Genomic DNA, 5,890 nt, shown 5'->3' with positions numbered 1-5,890 from the left:
AAGCCACTCTTAGTCGCCAGACCTTTCCGAACCCTCGACCGGACAACCCAGGTCTCGGCCCATGCCCTCCCCCAGCCACAGACCACCACCCACCCAGCCAGCAGGCCGGACTGTGCACGCCGCCGAACCCCCGCGGGGGGGAGCCACAGGCTCCGCTGCCGCCGGATGTTGCCGGGTGGAACGCGGGACTGCGGACATTCCCGGAAGCTTCCCCCCGCTGGCCTCCTCCAGCCAATCAGCTCCGCCCAGGCCCGCCCCCACCAGCCAATCGGGATTCAAGACACACGCGCCGCGAAGGGGGCGGACTTCAGGTATTAAAGAAGCCTAGGAGCGAGGTGGCTGCGCAGGAGAAAAGAGCGACCGCCAGGTGGTGCGTCGTGCCCCAATTTTCCTTTACTTGGCTGGGAAAAAGTACTTAGACGCTTAAGATTTTATTTCTCTCTTAGGAGTGACAGTGGGAAAAGGACCAAGGGCTCCAGAATCTTGCAGACAGAAGTTTGAATTCGGGTTCAGCACTTCACTTCTTTTCTAGATAAGTCTTAAATATGCAATTCCATTTTACAGAAAAGGAACCACAAAAGCAGTGTCTGCCACACAATGGACATATATAAATACCACTGCTCTAACCCTCATCTACAATGCATTACCCAGTTCGGTCAGGGACTGTGAAAAGTGGCATTCACACCAGAGATAATTATTAGCCGACTCACCCTCTTTGAGAGAAATGGAACCCAGGCATAGAGAGCAATGTTTGCACAAATCTCTCCCACAGTTCGCAAAGCACCTGTTCTTCCTGCCCTTCTTTCACTCGATCTGAGTCTCTTGCGTCTCCCCCTCTCCCTCATCCCCGACAGAAAAGAGAGGTGGCCCTAAACTGTAGTTAGTTCCCTTTGGGACCTGTCAGGCAACGAAAGGTAGTTAGCTAACTCTGCACTGTGAATAAACTAATCACTCAGTTATGTTAATGTACACTCGCATCAGTTAGCGAATATCCATGACAAATACCATTTAATACCAGATTAGCCTAAGAGGTCACCGTAATTGTAAAGCCTGGTTTGCTTAATTCTTTACCGAGCGCTTTAGGCTTCACCTTCACCTCTCTCTGAGCCCAGGTTTTCTACACCCTCAACCACGGTGTGGTAACCTTATAGAAATCAAACCACGACCTAGGAAAAGGAACATTTTCTCTTTCTTCTCTTCCTTTAGGTGTTCCAGGGAAGTAAACGAGTATTCGGAGAGCCATTGTGGTTTCGGCAGGAGTGGGACTGGGAGAGAGGTGGACACGCAGATCAAAGCTTTGCGGCCAGGCACTCCCCCACTCTCCACCCCGCCGCCGCCTAGTTAACTGCAGAATCCATTCCCATGACTGTGAGTCATAGGGTCGGGAGGCTCCGGGGTGCTGACCATGGCTCTGCAAACCGGAGAGGATCTGGGCGGACAGCTGGTGGCATTGCAGGCCAGCCTCTCAACCACGATCCCGCAGCATTCCGCATCAGCTCCAGGACACAAGACACGTGCGCCCCTCCAGAGCAGCGTCTGCTTGCAGGGCCGCCCCCCCCGGGTTAGGCCCCTGACGGTCTGGCCAGGAAGAGCAGAACATAGAGTTCCCCTCCCAAATGGCTATATAGCCCTGGCTGGGGCCAAGAGCACTTCCGGTTTGGAGCGGAGGCCGGGCTAGCCTTCGTCCGCCCTCGTTGGCCGATCGCGGCTCCCATTCTAAGTCCGAATTAAACAAAGAGGCGGGGTTTGGTGACGGGCTTCCGCCTGGTTGCGTAGCAGCGGTGGGCCGGGCACGGGATCAGTCTGAGACAGTGACGAGTGGTCGGAGCTTTCTTTCCCCTCCTTCCCCTTCCCTTTCCCCTCCTGAGAACTGCTGGGATCCGGCACCGGGGCGGTCCAGTGGCCGCTGCGGCCCCAGCTCCACCCGGGTCGGGATACTGAGAGTCCAGTCCGCGTCCAAGGCGGTGTGTACTGCGCCTGCGCGGGCCTTCACCTAAAAGAGGGTGTGGGAGGGGAGGGGGGCGATGTCCCACGGGAATTAGGTGGGGGTTCGAGATCTGCGGAGTAAAGATGAAAAATGGAGAAGGGAGCAGCAGAGGGGAGAAGTCAGCGGGTGAGAAAGGGGGCCGGAGGTTGGGTTGTCGGGGAAGGTCCACTGGAGTAGGTGGACTGGAGGAGTGCGGGAGGGGGTCTGAACTGGCTGGAGGACTGGGAGCCGCGGACCTGCGGGAACAACGTGGTGTTTAAAAGGGCAATAACTGATGGACCAGGAGGGAAGGAAGGGAACGTTCTGGGGGCCAGCCTGGGCAGGGATAGTGGAACCTGAACCTCCGCCGTCGAAGTGCCAATAGCTTGGCTTCTCTCCCATGCTCGTCTTTGGCAGCCTTTCCTCCGCTTTCATTCTTTCTCCGCTCCTCTCCCCCTCCCATCTCTTCATGAAAGAATCTCGCATTCCTTAGCATCCCTGCCCTTGGTTTGCTGCCCGGGCCCTCTCCCTGCGCTTCACACTCCAGAAAGCCTAACCAACCCCGGACGCAGGGAAACTGGGGAGCAGGGAGGAGGAGGCGGGGAAAGGAGCAGAAAGCCAGGAGGGGTGAGGGCATTTTGCCTAAGGTATTGACAGACACCTCTGTTCTAAAACTGACTTCACTTCACCTTACGGCAAATGTGGCTGCTACACTTGGGGCTGGGGGGTGGTCCGTGAGTGTTCTCTCTTCCTGTACAAGATTGCCCCGTGTTTAGAGTCTGACAATAGAGCAAGAGGCTCACGGGTTTTCTTCCAAACGGGAATGGGGTAGAATGGGAATAACATAATAATACTACTTGCCCACTGGGCCTGGTTCCCAGTAATGGAAAAGAAGGAACGGACTTCTTGCAAGCATTTCCTCTCTGGCCCTCAGTGCTGCAATTTATTTTGCATTCTGTTGCTATGAATACCTTACCTGAGGATAGCAGCATTCAGTATGCTTTCACATGTGTTATCTCGTTTGATTTGCAGGACAGTCTGTAAGGTAGATAAGGCAGTATCATTTGCCCTACTTGATAAAAAAACTGAATTACAGAAAGGAGTCCATGGTTTAAGTTGAACAGTTGGTTGGTGGCAGAGCTAGGACCAAAACCCAAGTCTTCTGATTCCTCTTTTTCTGCTCACTTGAAAAATCCTGTCTTGTTTGGGCCAATGAGACATTGAAGTAGGACTGATTTTTACAGCATAGGCAAGTATTTGCTTTCTGATCTGGAACTTGTCACTAGAAGGAGACTGAGCATAACCAACAGCACTGGTTCCTGGAAGCACTTTTTGAGGTAAGATACATATGCCTGGTTGTTGGGAAATGGAGTGTTATCAAAATGACAGAAATATAGGGACCAGCAGTTAGCGTAATGGCTATGTCGCTGGACTCCCACATAGTTGACCACGGTTCGCGTCCCGGACCTGGTGGCTTAAAACTCATGCCGGGCGCGTGTGCGTGCGTGCCCAAGATCCCAAGAGGAGACTGGAGGAGAAGGGATTGCGGCGTGGCTATCCCCCCACCCCCTGGGGGTGATTTCTCGCTTTCTGTCTCTCTGACTCTCTCTGTCTATTTGGCGAGCACACGCACCCTATAGCAAAAAAACCCACAAAAAACAAAAAACCTCCAAAAAAAAAAATGACAGAAATATATACCCTCCTCTGTGTTTACAGGTAGGGTGGGAAGGAGAAGTGGGAAGAACATATTAATCCCTGCCTCAACCACAGGGGAAAAAAAAAGGATGCCTGGCGTTGCACCTTTATCTCTTTGATTCATTTAGAAATGCCATGCTAAACACACTGTGGCTGATGAACGTGACAAACTCATGAGAACAGGTACCAGACTCAGAAGATGGTCCCTGTTTTATGTACAACAGTTATCATTATCTTATTCCTTCCTAACACAGCCCTTAATCTGTCGAATGACGTGTACCAATGAGGAAAGGAGTTTGCTATAGGGCACATGCGCTGGCAGGAGACAGAGACAGAGAATTAGAAAGCAAGAAATCATCCCCCGGGGGGATGGCCACGTTTCCTCTTAGGATTTTGGGTATGCATACATGGACATGCCCCTGGTATGAGTTTTAAAGTGCAGTCTGGGACTTGAACCGCAATCAACTACATGGGAGTCCAGCCACGTAACCGTTACACTATCTACTGGTCCTGGAAAGGAATTTGAATACTCGCCGTTCTCCTGTGTATGGTTGAGTAGTTTACTTTTTTGGGGGAGAGGTTTTTTGGTGTAGGGCACGTGCGCTCGCCAGACAGACAGAAAGAGACAGAGAGACAGAAAGCGAGAAATCACCCCCCAGGGGGTTGACCATGCCGCAATCCCTTCTCCTCCATTCTCCTCTCGGGATCTTGGGCACGCACGCACACGCGCCAGGCGTGAGTTTTAAGCCACCAGGTCCAGGACGCGAACCGCAGTCGACTACATGGGAGTCCAGCGACATAGCCATTACGCTAATGCTGGTCCCAGGTTGAGTAGTTTTCTCAGCACCCTCATCTGAAGCTTTGTCTTCCTCTATTTCCATCTTCATAATGATGAGAATCTGGTCAGCCTACTTTCTGCTGTCTCTGGCTTTCCCAATTACCTACTCTGTATTAATTTTCTCACTCACTGCTGCTGCTTCTTTTTTTTTTAAAGCTTAATCCCTTCTGGAATATTTCCTGACTTGGGAAATAGAATTGCACCTATAACCAGCGTTAATTTTCTCCTTATGAAATAGTATTTTTTTTAGTTGGAATGTAGGACCAAGATTGTTTTGACCTGAAAATAGTTTATGTGAAGGCACTTTGGAAGAAGGGCCAGCAGATGGCGTGTTGGTGAAGGGTGCTGGACTCCCACATAGCCAACTGTAGTTTGAGTCCTGAACCTGGTGGTTTGCTTTCTCACTTCCCCTCTGTCTCTTTCTCCCTCTTTTTCTCTCTCACTGCCCCTCTCTGGTCAAATTTTTAAAAAATAAATAAAGTTAAACAAAGTAATTATTTTTTAGAAAAGCACTTTGGAAGCATTAAAGGATCATACTGTATGTGTAAAGTATTATAGATCTAGGCATTGTGAAAGTAGAGATTTGGAATCTTTGACATGTAGTTATGTGTCCTGAATAAAATAATCTTTTTTTTTTTTTTTTTTTAATCTACAGAAGCTCCTCTTTTCTACCTCTGCATTGTCCTTTTCTTTCCCTCTTCTGGCTAATTTGAACCTGTTGGACTATGTTTGTAGTTGCTTAGCCTTTGAGCTCCCTCCTCTGGGGGTAGTCTTGTATGTCTTGCGCTGAAACCTGTGGTTGTTAGAAGAGTTGTCTCATATTCCCCAACTGACCATCACATCGAAGCCCATGCATCTCCCTGCCAAGTGGAAGTCATTCCTGACTCACTGTTCTCTTCCTTCTTCCTACGAATAGAGTATTCCTGATTGTGACGTCACTTCCATCTCTTTGGCAATGGAGCTCATCAGTAGGAAGGAAGACTCCACTTCCGTCGGAGAATAGCCAACAAGATGGGTTATTGGGAGCATCTCCTGAGTGGCACTGAGTGGAGGCATCAGGGGGTTGGACCCTTGTGAACAGGGAACCTGCCCCCCAACACTTGGAAGGTAAAGAGCTTTGATTCAGTATCCCATTTCAGGTCTCCGCCTTCTCTGCCAGTCAAGGTTCTTTCTTCCTTTGAAAATCTGTGAGTTTTTTTTCTTTTTCTTTTTTTCTTTTAGATTTTTTGCCATAGGGTACATATGCTCTCTTGAGGGAGACAGAGAGGGGAGGGGAAAGTGAGAAATTATCCTCCAAGGTGGGACTGCCATGTCACAGTCCCTTCTCCATTTCTTTCTTTCTTTTTTTTTTTTTTTTTTTTGGAGGTTTTTGCTTTAGGGGGCTTTCCCCC

General features: G+C 50.0%; 2 protein-coding genes across 6 annotated transcripts in view; one reads left to right on the top strand and one right to left on the bottom strand.

The window, feature by feature from the left end:
- Positions 1-1,593, bottom strand: part of NABP2 (nucleic acid binding protein 2) — a 9,378-nt gene extending 7,785 nt beyond the window's left edge. The window contains exon 1 of one of the 2 annotated variants that reach the window (XM_006165604.3): positions 1,405-1,593. The gene's annotated coding sequence lies outside the window, so the exon portion shown is untranslated. Of the gene's footprint in view, positions 1-93; positions 124-1,404 lie in introns of those variants that run through there. The other variant, XM_006165603.3, reaches the window with a different exon arrangement.
- Positions 1,594-1,761: 168 nt separating this feature from the next.
- RNF41 (ring finger protein 41) overlaps positions 1,762-5,890 on the top strand; it is a 25,746-nt gene continuing 21,617 nt past the window's right edge. The window contains exons 1-3 of one of the 4 annotated variants that reach the window (XM_027767154.1): positions 1,763-1,964; positions 3,211-3,303; positions 5,416-5,606. The gene's annotated coding sequence lies outside the window, so the exon portion shown is untranslated. The other 3 variants (XM_027767155.1, XM_027767152.1, XM_027767153.1) reach the window with 3 other exon arrangements.

The sequence above is a fragment of the Tupaia chinensis genome, unplaced genomic scaffold (assembly GCF_000334495.1).
Source record: "Tupaia chinensis unplaced genomic scaffold, TupChi_1.0 Scaffold143970_1, whole genome shotgun sequence".
NCBI lineage: Eukaryota > Metazoa > Chordata > Mammalia > Scandentia > Tupaiidae > Tupaia > Tupaia belangeri.
Note: the sequence above shows the minus strand (reverse complement) of the source record. Positions and strands in the feature narration are given on the sequence as shown.